This window comes from Cavia porcellus, unplaced genomic scaffold (genome assembly GCF_034190915.1).
Source record: "Cavia porcellus strain 051 isolate PalLab524CR breed Dunkin Hartley unplaced genomic scaffold, mCavPor4.1 scaffold_27, whole genome shotgun sequence".
Lineage (NCBI taxonomy): Eukaryota > Metazoa > Chordata > Mammalia > Rodentia > Caviidae > Cavia > Cavia porcellus.
The window spans coordinates 48,443,246-48,469,108 of record NW_026947510.1 but is presented as its reverse complement, the minus strand read 5'-3'; the positions used below and the strand labels follow the sequence as shown (position 1 = coordinate 48,469,108).

General features: G+C 32.7%; 1 protein-coding gene across 10 annotated transcripts in view; it reads left to right on the top strand.

Moving 5' to 3' along the window:
- Sox5 (SRY-box transcription factor 5) overlaps nt 1–25,863 on the top strand; it is a 921,295-nt gene that overhangs the window by 497,166 nt on the left and 398,266 nt on the right. The window lies entirely within an intron of this gene.

Genomic DNA, 25,863 nt, shown 5'->3' with positions numbered 1-25,863 from the left:
AGGGAGAGAAAAAGGAGATTAATCTGGTTACCTAGGCGACACTGGCTTCCATCTGCGAGGAACAATACATTTTTGTTTCCTTGGCTCAGTTCAGATCTGTTTTGTTTAGAGGGGGGAAAAGGGGAGAGAAAAAGAGAGAGACAGAGAGAGAAAGAGAGGGAGAGGGAAAGAGAGAATCTAGCTCTACAACAATACTGAATTCTGTCTAGCCCAGGCTTAGGGGCTTGGTTCTTCTGCAAGTTAGGGGTCTCAAGGGAGTGAGAAGATGAAAGAGATAAGCTCTAAAGTTGTCAAAGGTCATGACCTTGCCGCACAAAGCCAGCAGTTTTACCTCTAAATCTCCTTCTTCCAAAAGCACTTAATGAAATAATATACTGTTCTTCTCAATACTCTGTAGTCTATATTAGGAACAAGACCCCCAAATTGTGAATATAGGAAGTCATTCTAAATTTCATATTAAAACTGGTGACTAAGAAGCTGCTTCCTAGTGTAGATCTTATCTGGTAAGTTAACTTAGACTTTGCTACTTTTTTTCCCCTACACCTATTGTTTTTTTAAGGTTACACATGTTGAATGTATGATTGGTCTTTCAGACGCATTAAAACCGATTGACTATGCCCAAGATTAAGGCTTATTAACTACTTAGTTCAAGTTGCTTTGTAGTACATCAAACTTTTAGATCTTTCAGAGAGAATGGCCATGTATTTTGCTTATCCTGGGTAGCACTCAAGCTGTCTACTGCCATTTGTTAGTCACCAGAGAAAGCTCTGTGGATGGCACAGGCCTTGAAAAAATCAGGTGAAAAGGCTTAGAAATCTCAAGGCTTCTTCAGGAGAGTTGGCTAAACGCACACCCCTTGAGGAACAAAATGCTTTCGGCATTATGTTCTCACTGGTTAATAAGCCATGGTGTATAATGCATAGTTATCCAGGGAGGTTATGTATGGTGACACAGTTAAAGAAAGCTCCAGAAGAGAAATGTTGGCTGCTGTGCACTTTCCAGTCATAGAATGCATTGATTAAATCAGAACCAACTTATTTTGCAAAGCCTGTGGAGCATGCTTCATATGCTTCTTATGTCTCCTCATTGGTTCTTTCCTAAATGTGTTCCAAATAAAAGAGAAATAAATCTTCTAATAAAACTATAGTTTGCTAAGAATTTCAGATGTCTTTATGCTGTCTAATAAATGCTTATTTTCAAAAAGTATCACTCATCTCACTTGTCTTTCAATTATGGGAAAAAGGTACCTACCCAAATTGATTCTGGTCATCACTCATCTAGTCACCTAGAGCATCAATACACTCTTATTCCCATTTAGGGAATACTCTTTAGGGAGAAGCAAGTGTAGTATAACATGTGAAATAAGATTTACAAGTGGTATTAGAAGACTGCAAAAAGGAGCTGGGGATTTAACTCAGAGGCACAAGCACCTGCATGTCATACACAAGGTCATGGGTTTGATCCCCAGTACCCCCCAAAAAAAGAAACCTGTGAAAAATAATTTAAGTTGTATAATACTAATTTGTTCTAATATTTATTTAATTTTATAGCAAAAGCAACAATGAAATCTTACTTCATATCTCAGTTTAAGCTCTTGAAATTGTCCTGTAGCTTTTAAGCCTTTGAAAGAAATCAGGTGAACTTTCCCATACACCTTTGGATTCCTCATATGAAACAAGATAGAAATTAGTTTATTATAGCAAAGCTCTTCTTGATAACTTCTTACCACATAAAGGACACTTAGTAAATAACAAGTTATTATTAAAGCCTGAAACATCTTTCTAGTGTTTGTGAAACCCAGATTACTCTTGGCAATGGCAATGATTACCTATGCAGATGTAGAAATCATATTTTGAATGAGCTAATGAAATGGTCTCTTCTTATCTGAAAGTGAGCTTTTTTCATTGAAATCATTAAACTGTTTTAATCTTAAGGGGAAATGGTTTTACTACCTTTTAATGAAGAATTTTAGTAAGTTACATAGAAATGCAGAGAAGCATTTGTACAGATAAGTCAACACTGCTCAGAATAACTTTCTTTTGCAGAGAGTACTTGAACTATGAATTATTTACCTAATAGATACTGGTGTGTCTTTTTTCATCTGTCTACAGATTTAGACCTTTTAATTTCTATTATCAGCTTGACTGAAGTCATATATGGAACCCAGTGTCTTTAGTTTAGACTTTAGTTGTTTAATTGCTGTGAAGGAAAACCAAAATATGAAGACCCTCAGGGTGTGCAGGAGTATAATTTTGTTTGTGTTGGATTAAAGAAGATTTTTTGACTTCAGAATGTTAATCTTGCATGGGAATGTAGTAATCATCAGAAGAGGTAACAATAGCTTACTTATGGAGGTAAGTATAGATAATAGACAATGGAGATATGTGTGTGTCTACCCACTAGATTTAGAAAGGGCGAGTAGTTTTCTGAGGGACAAATGCTGTCTCGTGTCTCCAAAACTGATTTACCATGGCTTACTCAAGACTCCTACTACCCCAATTAAGATGTAACTTCCAATCTTCTGCCCTGAAAAGGTGGTTCAAAATAGGATGTAGAGGAAAGAGTGCCACCTACTGATTTCTCATCCTAAAGCAATTCTGATTTTCTTGTAAATTTCCTAGACAAGATCTAGCAACACTTGTTGTTACTCACTAAATCTAAAGTAACAAATGTCCACCCTACATTTATGAGGCACAAGTTTTGTGATTTTGTAATTACAAATTTAACTTAACTGGGTTCAAGGAATGATTGCAAAATGTTTTCATTTATTTACAAATTATCTACTTTGAGTAATGATGAACTTTGAAAAAATTCAAATATATATATATATATATATATATATATATATATATACTTGCTATTAATTACAGAGAAAATTGGGTGCAGACAGATAAGAGAATTCTTGATCATATAAAATTTCATTATACTGAACTTCCTCATGATATTTTCCATCATAGAGAAACATGTCCAGTGAAAAGTACCTTTTTGAAGTCAACTTGAAAGTCAGTTTCATCAACATGACTTTTTTCCTTTTGTCTTATTAAAAAAATCTTTATTTTGGTTAACTGTGTTACTATGGATGAAAATTGCGTAAATAAAATTGAGCATCATCTTTCTGCCTAAATGCCTCATTTGAAAATTATGTTTCTACAAATTTACCATTTTTGTTTTTCCTGCTGAAGTTTGATATTTGAGGAACTACTCTTAATTTTTAAAGAATTGTTAATATGTAATGGTTCACAAGATATGGATAGTTGCAAAAAATGATATGTTGTTATGATACCCATGACTATCTAAGAATTGAATAAAAATTGGAGTGAGTTATACTCAGTGTCAGTGTCAGTGGAACGAGGTAAGTCAGTGTGATTGTGACATAGAATCTGTCAATTTGACTTCTTTTTTGGGCTATTTCTTATTAGCTAGTAATAGGAGAAAACAGTCTTTTTCTTAGTCACATATGGCTCATGCTAATATCTATTCTTTCAAAAAGACTCCTAATTTAAGTTTAATTTTAAAATTTTACAAAATAATGAGTCGGCTGATGTGCATACTGAAAGTGAACCATAACACGTATTACCGTTTATTTATCCCTAATGGTTACTTTGGAAGAGTCACTTAACCCTTGCTTCCTGTGTTAAAGTGATGTTATCTTCAGTCAACTCAGGCATGATCCAGGCTGGAGGCACAGCAAGCATGAGCAACAAAAGAGTTGTTACCACAATGGGATAGCTGTAGAATGGGCAGGAGCTGTCAATATTTCTTCCTGCTCTACAAGACAGAAGTTGTTAGCAAACAATGTAGAATCCTGTCCCGGTGAATCTTTGTGGGTCGAGGTGAAATATTAACAAGCTCTTCTTGGCTCTGAAAATTTTGACCAATATACTGAATGATGATAAATCATTTCTGTACATAGTTGATATTGAAAAAAATGGTAAGTTGCTTCGTTGAAAGGAAAAGATGAAGATTCTTATACTATTCTTACAATTAAGAACTGAATCCAAAGCTTACAGTATATTTGGATTTTGGAGGAAGAAAATAACAGGTGATAGGGACCCTGCTAGAGACTGGAAGATACGCTCTTTGGACCTAAACCGTAAAATAATCACGACAAGAAATCTCTACTTTGTTCATTATTCCTCCTTCAGCTTTTAAAAATTTGTATCATTATACAGACATTTCTTAGGTGACATATTTGCTAGACATTATTATGGATAAATGGGCTTTCAGTACTATGTTAACCAAAGATTTAAAACTTGTTAACAATAACATGACCCAGTAATTCTAATTTATACAATTTTTTTTCTCTCCTGCTCTCTCTCTCTCTCTCTCTCTCTCTCTCTCTCTCTCTCTTTCTCTTTTTATTGGTACTGAGGAGAGAACCCAGGGTCTCCGCACTGAGTTGCATTCCCTGCCCTTTTAAAATTTGGAGACAGAGTTTGCTAAGTTAAATTGCCTAGTGTGGGTTTGTGCTTGGATCCTCCTACCTTAGTCTACTAGATTGCTGAGATTACAGGCATGTGCTACGTGGTTATTAAACATCTTGAATATTGTAGTACATTGGCAAACTTGTCTCTGCTCTTTGACTTTCACAAAATAGCTGAAGTTCCAAGATGAAGACTTTAGAGATATTGTGATTTTTAAATTTTTTTGTTTGAAAACCTGCTGAAAATCATACAACTTGACATTTTAAAATTTAATGTATATCCATATGATTATCTTTTATATTTCAAGTGCATTTGTACATTCCAGGAATCCCTTCAGTGGCCTTAAGATATAATCCAGATCCAGTCTTTTCATTTTTAAGATTTTAATGTAATGATGCAGAGAAGTTGTGTTTCTTTTAATACTAAATAAGTACTGAATGGCAGCCTAAGAATAAGGAAGGCTGTGACTGCTACCTAGTCTTGAGCTCTTTCAACCCGGTACCCAATTCTGTTTATCTAAAGCTGCATTATGAACCACTCCAAAATTTGAAACAACTTTTTGTCATCCTGATATTTGATTGGATTGAGTAGACCATTCTCACTTGGGGTGTCCCATAAGGTAGCAAGAGCTGAGTCATTTGAAATCCTGACTGGTTGAATATATAAGATGGCTTCTTCTCTATATCTAATATTTCAGCTGGAATGGCTGAAACACCTTGATAGCAAGATGAGCTTGCCTACTTTGTCTTGTCATGTAGCTCTGTATCTGATTGTCTCTTGCCAAGTATGGCAGTCTGTTACGTGGTATAGTAACTGGATTCTTGCAGATGGAGCAGTTCAAAGACCCCAGTGGAAGCTGCAAGTTTTTTTCAGACCTGACCTAAGAATTATGCATTGTCATTTCTACTACATTCTGTTGGTCAAAAATAGTAATAAGTCCAGCCCCTTACCTTAAAAGGAGGTTAGTTTACATTGGAATTGGTATTTGACAGCATCGTTCATTGGGAAGTTATCTTTGGAGACTAGCCACTGGCCATGCTGGTAAGTGGAAACCATATGTTAACTTTGAGAAAAGAACATAAATATTTACTTACAATTTATTAAAATGTTAATATTTAAGTTATACATTTGAAAATGGTACATTTCAAGTCTAATTTTCCACAATTTTTCTAATTTTTCCATTAGTATTAAGCTATTCATAGAACCTTAAAGAAATAATATTAAAGACTTAAGAACTTGATTTTTTTTTTCTCTTTCGGACTAGATCTTAAAACTATATGGGTGACTTTAATCCAAGCTGCGTGTCTAGGATGTCCATCCATCTCTCCTGGTAATTGAATTCCACTGACTGACATAATTAGGCCCTATCTGTTAAACCTGTTGTGTCAAAATCTTCTTGAAGTGTCTTCATTTACATGTTTCTAACATTCCAGAAACAATCATAATAGTCAGTTCTGTCAGGCCCATTGTAGAATGCTTTCATTCTCTGATTGACAGTGATAATAATTGATACGATGGGTCCTTTATATTAGAGTAGTTGTTTATTTGGCATGATATTCTACAAAATGCACACTTAAAATCTTTAAAGTGTTCTGGTAAAAGTAGCTTCATCCATTTTTCATCCATTCTTTCCTCCTGTCATCTCAAATGGTTTGGATCAAACTGTCCCTAAATTAGTAGACTGGAAAAGAGTAACGTAAGTCTTTTATTTCAGGTATTTTCTGGTCTCAATAGTCATTTCTCTCTATAATCATTTCAAGTTTATTGAGTGGCAGCTATACTTAAAGATATCAAAAGAGTTTATGCCATAGAAGGTATGCTTTATCTGTCAGCATTCCTTCAATTTAATTGAGAAGGGTTTGCTATGCCATTTAGGAAACAAGGAAACGGGAATGCATTGTGAAATAATTTAGAAATATACAATAGTAAAGACTTAAGTTCTCCCTAATTCTAACTCCTACTACCCATTCAGGTGAAATATTAATACTGATCAATTAAGATCCATCTGAAGTTGAGAAAGACTGATAAAGAGATCTCTGATTTGTATTATTTAAACCAGCGATGATACACAATAGTAAGATGATGTTTTACTTATAAAGGTAGTGTTAGAAATTAGGTTCAGGAAACATGCTCACAACCAAATCAAACTAGGCAGATTTACTTCCTCAGTATGGAGAAAGTGGATAGGAACAGACCTCTGAGACCCAGAGATAGATAAAAAGGTTTAACTTGTGATCCTGACAGACATCTAGTTCTGCAGAGGAAGGAAAACAAAACAAAACAAAACAAACAGACTCATAAACTTTGCCTTCAATTTCTCCTTTCACAATTGCCAAAAGAAAAAAATGTATAGCACCACCCTTAGAAAGCAGTAAAGCACAAAAGAAACCAGGAATTTGTGAGGAATGAGTGTGAATTTAAGAGAAAGGACATAGGAAATCCATTTGGCCACTGATATTTTCCAGATTGTTGTTTTCCTATCTTATAGATAGACTATGAGAAGAGCTATCTTAAACTTCTTTTCTTACGGCAGTCTCCTGTTTTAATATTCTTTCTTTTCTACTCTCCTGATGAAAATCCTAGGATTCTCTTTATGTGTCTTAAGCGTGATGGGGTGGTTTGATGAAAGCTTTCCTTTTCAGTAACTGGGTCCGGATAATAAATTTCGCTCACTGATATCACAACAGATGCTTTTGACTTCAGTGGCCCAGTGAAATTACATGTTCATAATCTCACCAATGAAATAAATCCAAATGGTACTGTCCTCATACAGATAGAGACTTCAAACATTTTACTTCTGCAGATTTTCTTTTTTCACTCTATGTTTTAGTCCATAGCACAAATAATATTTTATAAATTTTCCAAATCTTTGAAAAATGAAAAAAAATGCACATTTTTCCTTGTATTTAACCTCTTTCCTTTTTAATAAAGTTTTCTAGATGGTAGTTTAAGTTACGGTATTCACGATGATAGTTGTATTGGTGACATGACTCATTCATTGACCAAATAGTTATTGAATTCTTAGTATGTGCCAGATACTATTCTAGGGTTCTTCTGCTATTTAATAATGGATTTGAAAGAAATGTAATGAGGGAAAACATACAAACTAAAGAAGATGAGAAAGCAGAAAGTTTATTTTAGATTTCTCCCAGCAGGTGGCATTTGATCAAAGTACTTAACTGAAAAAACGTGCAGATGCCCTACTAAGGGTGGAACCGCATGCTACAGAGAAGGAATTGTAGATGTGAAGGCTCAGAGGCAGAATTATGCTCAGCAGACAACTTGCATGCTGGTATTTCAACAACAACTGTATTTTCAATGTGAATTGGATAGTCAGCAGCAGGAAAAAAATCTGAATATATTACTTTAAAATACCCTGTATTACCCATGTGTCTTTTCCAACATTCATTTCATTCATGGCAAGTTTCATTTCTTCAATAATTTCTAGCAATTTCATTGACATGTCTTTCATATTCTTTAATACTCTTATTTTCAGTATTATTTCAATGGCTTTTACATTTACAGAACTCTGTAACGAGGACCATAATGCAAACTGAGAATATTTTCATCATCCTCAAACAATTCCTTGAGTCCATTTGTAGTCCATACATCCATAGGCCTAGGCAACCAAGGCTATTTAGTTTCTCTGTAAATTTGTCTTTGGGCATGTCATATAATTGGAATCATATAATAGATGGTCGAGGTTTTTGAGATTACTCCAAGTTCTAGCACGCAGCAGCTAGCTGTACCTTCCATTGTACAGTTAAACATTGTACAGCTCATCCTTTAGCCAACTGATAAAAATCTAGACTTGTAAAATTTTTGTCTGTTTTGAATAATGCTGCTTTGACACTCACATTCATCTTTGTGTAGACATATGTTGTCTTATCTTTGGCTGTATGTCTGGGAGTAGAATTGCGGGGTTTTGTAGTAAATTCAAGTTTAAGTGTTTAGGAACCTGCCAAGTTGTCTTCCAAAGTGGCTGTAGGATTTTACATATTTACCACCAATATGTGTACTTACCAGTTTCTCGTTTAATGTAACAATCACTGTGGGTCTGAAGTGATATTTCACTGTGGTTTTAATTTTCATTTCCCTAATGATTAATGCCTCTGAGCATCTTTTCACATGCACTTACCTATTTCTTATATCTTTATATGTTTTTAAATGAAATATTTATTCACATCTCTGGTGAATTTCAAATTGAACAATTATTTTCCTTGAGCTTTAAAAACTATGTGTATGTTTTGATACACGTCTCTCAATTTAAATCTCTCCCTTTCTCTTTTTTTCTCCTGCTCACTCAGTGCTGAGGATTCCGGGAATTGAACCCACACACTCCCAAACCATTTCTTCAAATGATTTTAAAATATTTTCTTTGGTCTACAGATTTATATGCAAATATTCCTACTGGTATCATTTAAAGAGCAGGAATATTTAGTTTTAATTAAATTGAATTTATATGTTATGTGTTATTCTTTTAGGCCAGGGAGATGTCTTTACTTAAATACTTTGGATTTAATTTCAATATTTACATCTGTGACCAGTTTTGAGGAGTTTTTTTGTTGTTGTTATATTGAGAGACCAGGGCCTATATTCATCTTTTAGTTGTGTACACTATTTGTGTATACTCTCTAAATTATATAATCTATAGTGAAGTCATCTGTGGTTGGCCTTTATTTTGTGGAAAGTTTTAAATTGTGAGTTAAATTTTAAATTATGCATCAACAGAAATTTATTTCTTATTGATTTTTTATAACCTTTGGTTTTTGGTACACATTTTATAACTATTTTGTATTGGTTCCTGAACTCTTTCCCATAAAATTTTCCATTAGTAGCTTTCTGAGTCCTTAAATTTCTGTCAAGTAAGCAGTGACTTTTCTGCTTTTATTCTTGATTTTGGTAATATGTGTCTTCTCACTGTTTTTCTTGGTCAACTAGCTGAAGGTTTGTCAATTTTATTGATCTTCTTTAACAGAACTGACTGTGCTTTCATTGATTTTTTTTTCTCCATTCTGTTTTGCTGTTTTCTACTCTAATCTTTCCTATTTTTCAACTCTTTGCTTTCAGTTAGTTTGCTATTCTTTTTCTACTGTATACTATGGAAAATTTAGTCTTTGACTTGTTATGTTTATAATTTTCTATTGTAAGTATTTAAAGGTGATTTTTTTCTATAATCACTGCTACAGCATTATCATATTTTTTGTTTTAATCTAACTAATTCTAAGTTCTAATTTTCATTGTTTTATTTGATCTGTAGGTTAATTAGAAAGATGTTTAATTTCCCAACATTGGTTGATTTCCTAGTTGTCCCTTTGTTGTTGACTTCTAATTTAAAAACTTTTAGTCAGAATGCATACTTTGTATGGTTTCAAATTTAAAAAAAACTGTTATAACTCTTGTTATCAGTTAGCATATGGCATATCATATAGGGGATGTTGCATGCACCTTTAAGAAGAATATGTTTTCTTCTGAGAAGTCTTCTGTAGAAATGGGTGAAATGTTGAGTGTATTCTTGAAGTCTTTTATATCTATGCTAATTTCTTTTTTTTTTTTTTTTTTTGTCTTTTTCCTTTTTATTGGTACCGGCGATCAAACTCACGACTGCCTGCTTGCAAGGCAGGCGCTTATGCCGCTGAACTAAATCCCCAGCCCCTTTCTATGCCAATTTCTATATAGCTCTTTTATTCTGTATTCACAGTATGTCATTGCATTCCTTTTATTTTCAAGCTGCTTTATTTTGGAATTTAAAACACTTTGGTTGATATATATATATATATATATATATATATATATATATTTTGTTGCCTTGAAGCTATATAAATGTATATAGTCAATGTATACAATGTGATGTTATATATATGTATGCATTATAAAATTATTACCACAATGAGAGTGTTAACAAACCTATCACAGTAACTTATTTTACAGTAAAATACTTAAGGATTCATTGTCTTATCTAAAGTGCACTTCATAATGAATTATTATTTACTGTCACCATATTGTACTCTAGGTTTCCACAACTTCTGATTTTATAACCACAAAGTTATACATACCCTTTGACCAGCATCTTCGTAATTCTCTACTTCATTCAATCATTAGTAACCGCTGTTTTCCTGTCTGCTTCTGTGTGCAACTTCTTGAGATTCTACTTGTAAGCGAGCTAATACAGGACACAGTTGGCTTTTAAAACAATAAGTGAAACCCACATCATGTACTGTGCATGCAATCTCATACTTGATGTTCGTCGAGCTGCTTCAATATGTAATTAATAGTTTTAATTACATTTCTGAAGTTTATTTTTACTCTTCCCCACCATTTTCCTCTTCTGTCTTCCTGAGACTCCCTTTATGAATATGTTGCCCCGCTGGAAAGTTTTGGGACAGGTTTCTGAGGCACTATTCATGTGCCAAGTGCTTCTCTCCTTTTCTTCCACTCTCTCGCTCCTTCCCTCTCTCATCTGTTTCTTCTTCCCCTTCTTCTGCCTTCCTTTGTCTTCTTTCCTTTCCTCCCTTTTTCCCTCCCCTGCTTCTAAGTTGCTAAGTCACTGGGGTCAGAGACCAGCATACAGTATTATATAACTTGTCCTTTTTCTCTCTTTACCTTTCTTCTAAAGTTTGGGACATATCTACTAATCTAGCTTAAATTTATTTTTTTTTTCCTGGCTATTAAATCTTTTCTTGAGTTTTCCACATAAAATTTGCAATTCACTTTTATTTTTATATTTTAACAACTGTAGAATTTTAAAAATTAATTTTTGTCTTTTGATTGAAATTACTTGTTTGATAAATTATGGTCATCCCATCTTCATTTTCAAAATTCTTCCTTTTAATTATTTGAACATAGATTTACAAAATTTTGTTCTGCAGATTCAAACATCAAGTGACCATCAGAGATGGTTTTAATTTCTTTTTTGAGTATGTGTATGGGTCAGAGTCTCCTGGTTTTTTACATGCCTCTTTCTAGATATCTCATAAAATTTCTGTGTGTAATGAATTCTTTGTTTTTCTCTATCTGTTTTACAACCTCATACTATCCATGGTATTGGGCTTTTCTAATAGTTTGACACCCCAAATTAGTATTGCTTCTGACAATACCGCAGAGGAAAGACATTTTCAAATTCTGCTCAACATGTTTCCTTCTCTGTCTCTAGAGCAACTGATGGACCTATTGCTGTAATGCCATATTATAAATACAATACAGCAATAAAGATGGGGGGCTGGGAAAAGAAATGGAGAATGCCTTGAAATATAACAACACAGACTCTTATCTATTATTTGAAACTTGATGATTTCTATTGAATTAATATTGAACTACATCTGTAGCCTTTGGTTTTCTCATAGACCTGGAAATATTGTTTTTGATACACTTTTATCTAGTTTTGTTGTTTGTTTATATGTGGAGGTATTTGAGTTCCTCATGAGGCCATTCTGATAAGTTCTGCATTCTAAAGGATCACGTGACATACTGGCTGTTTTGAAGTGTACAAGCCAGAGGCGAAGTCATTTCTATGTTGTGCAGACATTACTTCTGTATAGTACCCAAACAGTTTTATCATGCTGAAAGAAAACTTTATCCTCATAAAGCAGTCACTCCCTAGTTTTCTATCCCTTCTGTAGCTGAGAATTACACTGCTTCTAGTCCTATCAATTTGCCTATTCTTGGTTTTTCATTTAAATATAATCACACAATGTGTGACTTTTTACATCTGGTTTATTTCACTTGACATTTTGTCTTTGAGCTCATCCACAAGTACTTCCTTTCTTTTTACCCCTAAGGTGCCAGTCCATTGTTGTTGGATACTGCATGTGTTTGGTTACTCATCCACTGATGGACATTTAGATTGCCTATTATAAATAATGTTGTCATGAATGTTTACGCACATAGGTTCCTTTAGGTGCCTCATTTTAATTCTTTTGGCTTTGTATGTAGGAGTAAGACAGCTACATACTTCTCTGTTTATCTTCCAAGGAACTATGGAACTCTTTCCATAGTGGCTCTTAAGATTTCATATTCTAAAAACCAATCTAGGATAGCTCTAATTTTTTCCAATATAGATATAAATTTTGCAATATAGATATAATTTTCACTATATAGATATAGTCATATCTTATTGTAGTTTTTATTGAAATTTTCCTAATATTTAATAGTATTGGAAATTTTTCCTTTCCTCAGACTTTGAACTACAACCATAAAACAATCCAAAATTTGATTTTATGACTCTGGATTGTTTTTTGTTGTTGTTTGTTTGTTTGACACTGGAGTTTGAAACCAGGGATTTTTTATTGAGATATACTGACAACTAATTTACTTAATTAATTTGAGACACAGTTTTGCTAAGTTGCTCAAGCAGACTTGAACTTGCAATCCTCCAGCCTTAGCTCTCAAGAACAATGGATATCTTTGGAATTAAAGTTCACGTTTTTCTAGTACATTGTCTTCTACATGTTTCATGATATAATTTAATGTCTTGAATTTTCCTTGCCTTTATTTAATATACTAAAACAGTTGATAATGCTTATTTTTCATTATTACATCAAATCATTCTGTTCAATAAAGTAAATGAATTAAGTAAGCAATTTTTTCTCTATATTTTTAGGTTTACATTCTATGATATGACTTGACATATATCCTAAGGTGAAACATACTCAAAAACATTTCCTGGTTTAGAGATGTACCCTGAGCTGGATTCCATTTGGGTGCTTTAACACTACTGAAAATATGCCCCTTGGCATCCAAAACTGGATGACTTTGTAAGTAAATATTGTGTAGCTACTATGAACAGAATGTTAACTTTAATATTATCACCATCCTTTTAGTGGGAATTCTAAAATAATATTTGACCTTCTTGGAACTCAGTAAGTGAATGTTATTGTTTCTCTTTCATGCCAGAAGTTAAAGTCATCTTTCTCCTCTTGCTATTCTAGCTGTAGTAATTTAACATTGCACATTTATTACTAACTTAATTAATATAAATGTTTTTTTTTTTCTTTAAGCAGATTTTGACTGTTTACACAGCATGGGGCTTGCATTGTTCATAATTAATTTTTCATACTTTAAGTTAATTGAAAACACAAAAAATAATTTTCTGAAGGGATAATAGTAGGTCTTAAATGTGGTTCATTGGCTATTTAAGTTATCAAGTGGTAATGGTTGTAAAGTTTAAGTTATCAAGTAGTAATGATGAGAAAGAGTATAACTTCTCAAGTAATTTCTTATGTATTTAATAGGTGCCAAGTGCTTTCTTTGCCCTAGAAACACAACTGTAAGAAAGAAAAATGATCCTTAATGTCATGAAATTCTCAGTCTTCTGGGAAAATATATATGTACATATTGATCAAATGATCATATGAACTGATATGAATGCTGTGACTACCCATAATAAAATTATGACTGAACTAAAGGCCAAAGAAAGTATCTCTGAGGAATGATATTTCAATTTTTATATGAGGGATATCTAGGAGTTAATTAGGTGGTGAAAATATGGGAAGAACTTTTCAGATAGAGGATATAACATTTGAATGATCATGTAGCAGGAGGAATAAGACCAATTAACAGGCCTAAATGGAGACTTAGGGACTAGAGACAGAGAGGATGAACCACCAGATGACAGTGGAGAGGTAGACAAGGAGGATGGTTCTTATCTAAGATTATAGGATGTGTGCCACTGAAGGGTATAGCTACGATAGCTTTAGGGTTTGTTTTTAAAACCATTTTGACTGCTCTATGAATAATCAAGAAAGGTAGAACATCGCTGGATTCCTGTGGCAAAAATAGCAGGCATAAAGTTGCTATCATGCCTGGAGCTAGTGGGTGATGATGAACAGATATGTAGAATAGATTTTTAAGAACAAATTCTCTGCCCTTGTATTGCTTAGTTTCTGTGTTTTTATTTCACATTCTGGCAGATTAGTTCAGTGAATAAATAAGGAGTAATGAAAAGTTAAATTCAATTTCTTCCATCTCCCTCCGTTCTCTCTTTTTCTCTTCTCTTTCTAAGTATCTAATTTCATCAGTGTTTATATGCATAATCTTTCTTGCTAAATATCAAATGTATATGCGTGAATATCACTTCTGTTTTGTTTATGATGTAACTATTAGAAAACTTAATAGACACTAATTATTGTCAAATTTGCCAAGAAAACACTTTCACAAATCTTGTTAGTTTTTAACATTCTGTTCATTTTGGAGCCTCTAGTGTGTCCTCAGCAGGGACTGTGCTTGGAAGCACCAGAGAGTTTTTGGAAGAAAATATTTTTGGCATATCTTAGGTCAAACTGTAATCAGTCCTCACAAAAATTGATTGTGGACATACTATATTGCAATATGTATATTTTATAGTGTTAAAGTTGTCTCATTTTGTGCTTCTGTTGTTCTAAAGTTCAATCAACCATGACCATCCACAGGAAAGAATACAATACTAACATTTTTCCAGTATTAGAACACCAATATAAAAAAAAATTCCAAATGTTCTATGTCTGTCTATCAAGGTTTGGAGAATTAGTGACTGAACCTTAGCTAGTAGGAATGATATGAATGCATAAGCTTATCAGGAAAATGTCTCATTGTTACTTTAGAGATATATTCTCTCTTCCTATCATCATCCTACAACCCTGCTCCACCACGCTCATGTGTGACTTTTCTCTTCTAAAGCAATGAATTCAGTCAATAAAAAGAAAAGAATTACAGAGATAACAGCATTGGTCATATAAATATTGAATATGGAAATAACAATGCCAAAAATTATGTACTTAAAACACAGATAGATGTAGATATTGCTGTCTACTACATACGATCCTACATATGTTTGGGGGAGATTAGGATTATACAATCATATTTATATAACAAAAGGACTAACATATTGGTGTTCTCCAAAATTTAAAAATTGACTGAAATTTTTATGTGAACTCAAATAATAATTCCTTGATTTTCTCAATACTACTTAGCCTTCTTTTGTTTCTTTTCTTTACTGTCTCATTTAATTATTCCTATATGTCTTTACTCACTAAGATTTCCTTATGCGATATCCTCATAGAAACATTTTAATATATATGGAAGTTTGTCTTTTCTAATTGTTTCCAAATTATATTGAAAAGAATGATTTTAATAAGTAGATTCCTAAAGAGTCCTTCTCACTTTAGATTCCATGTGGCTTTGGGATACTGAGGGTATAGGTGGAAGATGGTACAGGGAAAGGTTACCAGATATTGTTTTCAGTATATTTGAAGGACAATTTGTAAACTTTTATTTTAAAAATAACTCCCTTTGCTCCACATTGAATAATTTGGCTAATAATAAATTAGGACATAATTTAAGAAAATTGCATTTGTAAACTTTCATTGGTTCCATTCACCTATAGAAATCCATATGTATATATAAATATAAATACACTTATGTCTGCCATAGCATTTCATATATTTATCTTCTTATAGCATGTTATTAAATTATTATAATTATTAAGTTTTGAATGTACTTAGTAAATCATTTTATATTTATATCTTCCTGACATTCAATTACTTAGTCAATAATCATGCAATTTCAGCAACTTCCCAGCACATCTAGCCCAAACACTAATTTAACAGATGAGAACAATTAATAATTCCTCAGAAGCTAACTTCTCATGGGACCTCAAATGACATACATGAGCTTCAGAGACCAATGTTCTGACCCCGGGATTATTCCCATTATTCCACAGTAGCACAATGTTAGCATTTCATGACTTTAGGTTACATTATATTTCTAACCAGAAAGTATGATTTGAGTTTTCAAGCTATCCAGTAGAGTTTAGAGAGTAACTGAGGTCTCACATCCAGAGTGAAGCACAGGTAAGCACACCGAAGCCCAAGGACGCTGACCAGGCTGTGCTGGTGCTCTGTGAGAATGCACAGGGGCTAGCAAATGCACAGAAGAACACGCTTGCTGCACTGTCCCATCGAAAGCCATAGCTCTCTCTCTAAGAGTGGCCACTAGCTATTTAGTGTAGAAAGTGAGGTTGGTCAAAGCTGAGATGTACTGACTTTGCCTTGGGTTCAAAGTCTTGGTAAGAAAATGAACTTCTAATATCAATTACATGTTGAAGTTATTATATTGTGACTTTTGGATTAAAAATTATTGTAATTCTCATGCTTTTCTTTTACTTTTTAAAAAGTGTAGCTACTTAGAAAACTTTAAATTATGTATGTGATTTGTATTATTTCTATTAGACAGTGTTACCTTAAGAGGTGGTTAGAGTAGGCGACTTAAAAACCATAGGGCCCTTGGCTAGTGCCAGGATTTTCACTAACTAAACCCTGATTATCTCACACTGTATGTTATGTGGCATTGCTGGTTTATTTGGAAAGGATAAGCACTATATCCCTGAAGAACGTTCTTCATTATACTGTGGAGATGTAGACACATTCCCACACATTTCTGAATGGAGATTTTTGGGAATTATAAACTGAGGATAAAAGGGTAATATTTACCCTCCACTTCTACCACCCAGTTCTCACTACCAGATCCACTCTATAGAGTAAGTGAAACTTTTATGTGAAAATTATAAGCGGTCCAGTTATCGTCCTGTTTCTAAGATAAAGCTAGCATTTCTTTGGGCTTGCAGGTGAAAATCCTGAAATAGACAGAACCATAGTTCAATAGTTCTTGAAAATAGGTTTTTGAGTTCAATCCCTGGTACCAAAAAAAAAGGCTTTTCTGGAAAGCTGGTTTATGCTTATACTCATTTCAAGACTTTTCTAAATATTTTTCTGAGGCTTTAGAGTTAGTTCAGTTCAAAATGTTCTTTGGTCATCAATTACCTCACAAAATTGTGCGACGTACATATTTCTTTTCTTCTTTTTTTTTTTTTTTTTATTGGGGATCGAACTTACAACCTCATGCTTGCCAGGTAAGTTGCTTATGCTCCTGAGCTAAATCCCTCGTATTTCTATTGATTACATTTCATTGAATGTCCTGGATGCTAATTACATAGGCAATATGGTATTTATCTGCTTTGCAGATAGTACATTATAAATCTTTAAAATTATTAAATCAATATCATATATTAAAGTATGCACTGTCATAAATACTAATAGTGACACATGCAGTCTTTTCTTATTTCAAATATGGTGTATAAGGAAATACACTTAATTTTTCTACTAATCATTGAGGACACTAGAAAACAAAGGATTATATTTATTGAGAAGTGTAACTGTTGAATATTAACTGTGAATTTAGAAAAATAAACATCAATTTGATACAATTTCTTAATCTCTTAAGGAAATATACATAAAAAAATTCCATCTGAAACAAGTTAAAAAAAATAAACCTCATCCCATCTTTTCAGAATTCTTTAGTCAGAGATAAATTTTGAAAGATAAATTATTTTTTATAAAAGTGAACAAGATCAATCATAAGCTAAAACTCAGCTGTTGACAAGTATGTATGTGTAATATCTACATGTATATTACAAGAACAATGCATGCATGTGGAATAACCAATGAATAATTAATCAGTGTCAGAGATCCTGATTGCCTCATTATTGCAAAGGCCTAATACGAACTAGAATATTGCCCATTAAGATCAAGAAACATGATTGAAAAAAGTACAATAAATAAAATACAAATCAGTTTCTGATCATTATTCCCAGCAGATCATTAAGATTTTGTGATCCACATTAAAAAAAAAAACTTTTGATAATAGTGGTCTCATGGTGGTATATATTTTATAAATATATATATATATATATATAATCACCACCGCCACAAAAGTACTATTATATTTCAGTAAAAATTTTCACTTTTTTTAAATTAAAACTTTGAATTTCTCAGAGTGGAAAGCTTTAGCAATTTGACTAACTAGGGACATAGAGAGAGGTGAGATGTTAATACAATCTCTGAATGAGAGGCTCCAGCTTTTGTGCTCTCTACTGAAATATTTTTAGACCTGTAAAGGAAGCATATATCTCTTGAAATTAGATTTGAATATCTAGCAACAGATTCTGACTGCTGGTTGAAAGCCTTTATCATACAGGTAAAATATAAAAGTACCACAGAATTCCATAAAATAGTCTGTACTGGTCCCAGGGTAGCTTTAGACTCAGGATACTGGGGTATTTAGAGGATTCCATGCACCTCTGTCATGTCCATAATATTCTGCATAAGAAGAGACAAAGGGTATATTCCCTCACAGACCCACGATCTGATCCCCAGAAATTCCGTACCATACTTGGAGACATACGAGAATGTCTCCCCAAGTGGCTCATTCCACTAGTCAGGATAGTTCCCTAGTCAGGGCCTTCCAAAGACCTTGTATTGGTGGATGCTAATCCTAGGCCAAGGGGTGGCTCAGGAGTCATGGGGTTCTCTGGGGAAGAAATGGAGCAAAGTTTAGAAGCACTTGCTAAGGGAGATAAAGTGTGAAAAAAGAAATGTGTCTCATATCTTTCTGTCTGACATGCAAATTGAATGAGACAAATGATGCTCTAGGTTTTAGAATGATAAGAATAGACAGCCATAAGGTAGAAGAAACATTTTTCATGAATGCACACCTTTGTTTATGTTGCTTCTCAGTATTGATGGTGGATTTTTCATAAATAAGGCACATGACTATTTCTACATCTTAATACACTGGGTTGAGATTTTATATCTTATTCTTTTCTAAACATTAGGTGCGTGAAGAATATTATATTTGAAGGAATGAAAATAGTGTAGAAATTGAAATTTCATTAATGGTGGTGAATATTCAAAAGAAATGAACCATTTCAATCATGAAATCAAAAACTTAAATTATTTGCTATTCATTTTGCCAATATGAAAAGATTACTTGAGAGTTTTATTAGCAAATCAATCAAAGGAATCTTAGAAAAAAGAATGTATGTAATTCAGGTGCTCATAGAAGCTGAGTTAGGCCACAAGAAGAGAAGGATGTAAGAAAGAAAATGAGATCAAATTCTTTAGATTAGATTCTTGGAAGGTAACTTTAAAAAGAAAAACCTAAGACATAGAGCTATAGCTTGCTTTTTCATGAAGTCTATGTACACTTTTTAAGCATCATGCTATATAGTGAGTCTGAATAAAGTGACAAAATAATGTGGATGACAAAGCTTTAATACAAAACCAAACTTTTTGTGGAGAAGGAAGAGAAGTTAAGAAAAAGTGTATTACTATCTCATCTTTCCGAGGAGTAAGTACATATTGCTTTGACAAATTTTTTGTGATCAATTGTCTAATATTTAAATTCAGTAAAGGAATGGCTAGTAAAATATGGATAAAGTACATCTAAAATACCTATCAAAGGAAAAATTATAGTAATTTTTATATTATTTTATTTTTTTATATTATTTATTATGTTATTATAGTAATATTATATTTTTAATAGTATTGAAACATGATTACTGAGTAAAATTATGGGAGAAATGTATTTAATTCAATTATAGGCACACAAAAATTAGAGTAATTTCCATCATTGATTAGTCTTAATTTTCAAATAAGCAAAATAATTTGAATCTAGGTAAGTAATTTAAAGTGAAAAAGTTATTTTCATTGGTATAATTCTCTATTGGTTTATGATGAAGGCAATGAATTCCTTATCTTTTAGATTAATGGCAGATATTTTACATTATTGCTTACATGTTTTTGAAGAATTGGATAATGATTTCAAGGAACATTGAAGAGTTTAGAAAAGTGATGTATAACAATAATAAGTTGTAGTATTTCGAGAAGCTTATTATTGAATTATAGTGTTACATTTCAATTTTACATTAATTAATATTGCCTAGGCTTCCTATTATTAACCACATTTCCTACATTAAAAATAAATCAAAAGTAATTTTAAACTTAAGATATTTTTGATTGGATTGCTTTTGATATTGGCTGTATTTAGACTTCATTTTTATATTTAATATAAAGACATACGTGTTGAAATATGCAACATGGCATTCTTTATGACTAGAAAACGAATTTTTGGACATTGAAAATATCGTGCGTCAATCTGTTCTTGAAAACTTGCCAAGCAAATTTGCAGGGATTTAAATTACATTTTTGCACACCTTTCGATATATCAACAAAATTTATTGGAGATTAATAATAGTTCTATGAATCACATACATATTACGTTTTTATCCAATAAGGTGTCATTTAACTTCTTACATCCAAAACATACAGTATGCAAGCTGTCCCAAACTTGTGAACAGGTTGTTTCAAGTAGTTTGTTTGGAATTTGGAATACACTACACATTTTTCTACAGAAATAAAGTTATGAATTGTGTTTGAATAACCAGACCAACCAACAAGAGACTATTTAATCCTCAAATTAGTATCTGGCCTACAATTTTAACAGGGTTGGTACTAGTCAGAGCGGGGGCTTTGTGGTTCAAAAGGAGCAGAAAAGAGTTTGTTTCTTTCTCTTAGGTGTAGGGGTAGCTTGGATAATTACATAAATTTTGTCTTCAACACTTTGAACTTCTCTTTATGCATCTTCACCTTTTATTATCGTACTGCTTGAATATAAGCTGAAATGCTCAGAATCCAGTAAGTTTCAAATTTTTGTTTTGGATTTGAGAATATTTGCACATGCATAATTAGGTATTATGGGGATGGGATACAAGCCTACACATCAAATTTATTTATGTTTTATATGACCCTTATCCAGTAGACTGAAGGTAGTTTTATATACTAGTTTTAATACACCTGCAATTCATCTGCGACTTGGCACATGAAGTCAGTTTAGTGTATGTGCTACCAATAGAAGCCAGGAGTAGAAATTCCATGTCATTGCTGGTCAAACATTTCAAGTTAGGATCATTTCAGATTTTTTTTAATTATATCTACTGAACCTAAATCATTTACAGTTTCAATTCTATCAAGTCTCCTTCTTTGAAGGTTAAGAGTAAAGGGATGAAGTAACAGTGCCATTTGCATATAGTACTCCAAATTCTAAGATTATTTCTTCGTAGCACGTCCCCTGTTAACTTTCTCCAATATTGTGTTCTTGTGTCCAACACTTGGAATGTTGGAAGAAATCGATTTTGACTAGAACAATTCACATTACAGAGATTGATCTTTTAATGTAAGTCTTATTTCCTTGTATTGTCTGTATTTCCCATCTCTAAATAATTTTTATCCACATATGAACTTAATAGTATATCAGGGTTGATAATGAAGTTAAATACAAAGTTTAGTTATATTAAATTAAATTTAGTTATATTAGTTGAGTTGTATTAAATTGTAATATATTTTGGGAAAAGATCCATTTTAGAGAATCTCCTTTCCTTCTTTACCATCTTTGCCCTTCTATATTTGGTTTTCATGGCTTAGTTTGACTTCTAAATCAAAAGTGTTTTTGTTGCTTTAAAAAATGTGGGTTACTGTTATTATTTTATTTTTTAATTACATAATCTTTTGACAGTGAATTCATGGTCTTTGAAAGGGTTTTATCAGTATTTTAAATAATTGCTTTTATATTTCCTATGAATCAATCCTGTTAGTGGCATTTTTGATCACTTTTGATGAAACAGATTTTTGGTTTGATTCTGACCTTTTTTTTTACAATCATCTCAGATAACAGTATTTTACAATTATCCAAGTATTTCATTACTTTCCACACTCTTAGAGAATTTAAGTTGCTCTATTTTCATTTTAAAGTCAATTGTTCTGGGAGAGTAAAAATTGGCTTGTTTAAATACATAAATTTGTATTAAGCATGGAATTATTTTTGTTCCTTGATTTGCTTAATAGATAAAATGAATTGTATTGATCGTATGTGAGGCTCATGTCAGTTGTGGAAGAAATATGCCAATTTTAATTTATCCATCAGAACTTTGCTTATAAATTAGCCAAGAAGTATTATCACATTTTTAGTTAACCAGCAAGATGAGCTAACTTCAAGTCTTAGAATATAAACTTATTTATTTCCTTTTAAAATGATCTTTAATAATGACAAAATCTACACATTTCGTATTTTGTGTGAGACATTATTCCAAGTGGTTCACATGTATTTTTTATTTAATCCTTTAATAATCCTACTAACTATTATTATATCTAAAGTCACTTTACATATGGGGAAGTTGAGGCACAGTTATTTACTAATCAGTGGCAGAAGCAGAACTTGAAACCAATTTGACTTTATATTCCATGGACTTAATCATGTTATTGTCCATTAGAAGAAAAAGTCACATGCCAAACTTGTGTAATATAGTCAAGTGGTTTGTATCAGGGCACTAATGAATATTACAGAGACAAAAAATATTGTGTCTGAATACATGAAAAATGACTAGGGCACTAATTACTGATTTAGTATTGATTTTTTTTATGCTTTATCCCTCCATCTTGCATTAGGCTTAAATATATATAGAAATATATTTTTCATATACCAAATTTTTCTTAATGGTTAGGTCCTAGTTTGTCTCTGTTATTACTGCATTATCTTGTGAAGTAAAAAAAAAAAAACAAAACAATTGTAGTTTTAGGTGTGGCACACTTTCACTTACTGTGCATATCTTAAAACCTTGCAAATCTGTTATGTGAAACAATATTTGAACCTTTTCCAAATTAGGATCTATGATTATTGCTAGTGATTAGAAATCTAAATTGCTTGTATAAGCTAAAGACTAACCCAAGTTAGTTTTTATTCTTTTAATTGAAAATAAATTGAACACAAGCCCTCATATTGGGAGTTCTGATCCTTTCCTGAGTTAGTGATATGTAGTCAGTATTCTTAGCTACATAATCAGGGAGGGAAACAATCAATACTGTCAATGTACCATGTTATTAAACTATCATCTTCAGCAGTTTAGATGTATTAAGTGCATTTTTTACCTGAATGATATTTTAAATTTACTATGGACTTACTGATTTAGCTCTATTTTAAGTTGAGTAGCATAGGTACAGTGAAACAGAAGGAATTAACTTTCAAATTGATACATTAGTTTCTTTTTAGTCAGCCCATTTTACAGGTTTTTTTGAAAACATATTTAGAATAATTCTTTAATATTTTATCTTCTCTAATTTTCTCAAAAGAACTTTTAAATCCTTTTAAAATTTTATCCTGATTTTTTCTTTACTGCTACTAATAGTTTCTTTACTACTGCTAGAGTTTCCTTAATTTTCCTGTAACCAAACTTTCAACCTTAATTATTTTCTCCCTTTTCTGCTTCAATCTATTTATTTTAAAATATGACATCCCAATGTCTTTTCTTTTTTACTTTATTCCATAATGATTTATTATCTTATTTATATTATTTCTTATCATTTTTGCCCAGAAGCCTGGTTGTTTCAAAGAACTAAAGAATGGATATAACTGTTGTCTTTATGAAGGATATCTTTACCTAGATTTTAGGAAAAAAAGAGATAAGCATGCTATGAATTTATCCATGTGTGTTGATTATCTTCCCCGTACTCCTTTCGTATCAGATTGTGTCTTTGTGATACTTTTTCATTTGACTTGGAATGAGAGTGTAAAATTTTTCTGGGTCATCTAAAGTAAACAAAGTAATGTCAATAAATACAGTAAAAATACAAAAACAAGCAGGTCTTGAAATGAGTGTAAAAAAAAGTATTTGCATTACTGTACTGTTTCAGCGTCACTCAAAATAGTCTTGATATGGAGTCAAACTAAGTGTACTCATGCATGAATTGATTAAAAAAGTGTTGAGTATCCCTGGGTTGATCCCCAGTATTTTTCTTTAAGTGATGTGAGTGTATACTTAAGGGAATAATGCAGTTTTATAAAGAAAAGATACTTGGTTATGTGTTATAAAACAGATAGTCTTAAACAACATGATACTAAGTCAAATAGCCAGGCACAGAAACACAAATATATGTATGATGTTGTTTACTTATTGCAAAAATAACATTTCTCTTTGTTAATTCATTTGATGACTTTATTATTGTAAATTTATAATACACAATAGTTATATTCAATTTGAGAAGTTAGTACATGTATGTAACATACTATCATTTCCAATCCCTTTATGGCCCTTCCCTACCTTAACTCTCTCCATCATTCTCTCCCCCAGCTCTATAGAGTCTGACTTTTTGTTTCTTACTCTCTCTCCTTAATTCTGATGTCACATGTGCAGAATCTAAAAATCTGTCTATTATAGAAAGAAAGACGTGATTACCAGAAGCTGAAAATAAAAGAACAGTTAGACAAAGGGAAGATGTTGACCACAGGGTACAAAGTTTCATTTAGATTTCAAGAATGAGTATTGTTAATATTCTGTATTAAGTGGTGAATATATTTAAATATAATGTATTGTGAATTTGGAGATGGCTAGAGGGTTAACATTCTCACTGCAAAATAATTGATGAGATGATGGATATATTAATTAGCTTGGTTTAAACTTTCTATAGTGGCTATATAGATCTAAAAATCATATTATAACTCATATCATTATTTTTTGTCAATTAAAATTATATTTGAAAACATAGAAAAGAAAGAAAAAGTTTAGGAATCTCTCAGGGTATTTTTAGAGACTTAATCTTTTTATTTTATTTTATTTTATTTTATTTTGAAAGTAGTAAAATACAACAGAACATGACAGAATAAAGCCAAATAAGATCATACAGTGAAATTGGTACAGAACTTCACAGCAGATTACCGGAATAACAATAATAAGTATCACAGTATATTTCGTTATCTTTACAATAGTTGTTTTTTCAATCACATATATCAAGATAAAATGAAATACAGAACATTATAAAACGTATCAAAACAGAATATTGAATTGAGAAGTACCATTAATCAGAGTAGAGCAAAACAGTAATAAAAATATTTGTCTTCAAAGAGATGGTAGAAGGAAATCTCCCTTATTTGCTATGGTCAATCTCCCATGAGATGCTCAGATTTCTGGTTCCCATTTGCTAACTGGGGGGACAGGAAAAGAGAGGTAGGGGAAGTGGGATGTTTGACTCTAGGCTGTGCACCAGTAGGTTCACTATTGCTTAGCAAGGAGCCAGCTGGTTGCTTGGTATCCCAGTTTCATAAGTTCCAACATGGTGTGGATCTCAGAAGACACCTGTGGTTCTCTCCGCTAGGGGCCATAGTCTGCCGCACTGCAGCCACTTACCAGGGAGGGGAGCTGCTTGCTTGGTTTCCCAGTGTCCTAAGTTCCTGCATGGTGCAGATCTCAGGAAACACTGGTGATTCTCCCCCTGGAAGGGCCGCAGCCTGCCACACCACAGCCACTTACCATGGAGGGGAGCTGCTTGCTTGGTTTCCCAGCATCCTAAGTTCCAACATGGCGCTGATCTCAGGAGTCGCTGGTGGTTCTCCCCCTGAAAGGGCCGCAGTCTGCTACACCACAGCCACTAACCAGGGAGGCGAGCTTCTTGCTTGGTTTCCCAGTGTCCTAAGTTCCAACATGGCATGAATCTTAGGAGACACTGGTGGTTCTCCCCGTGGAAAGGCTGCAGTCTGCCACACCACCACCGCTTAGCAGGGAGGCGAGTTTCTTGCTTGGTTT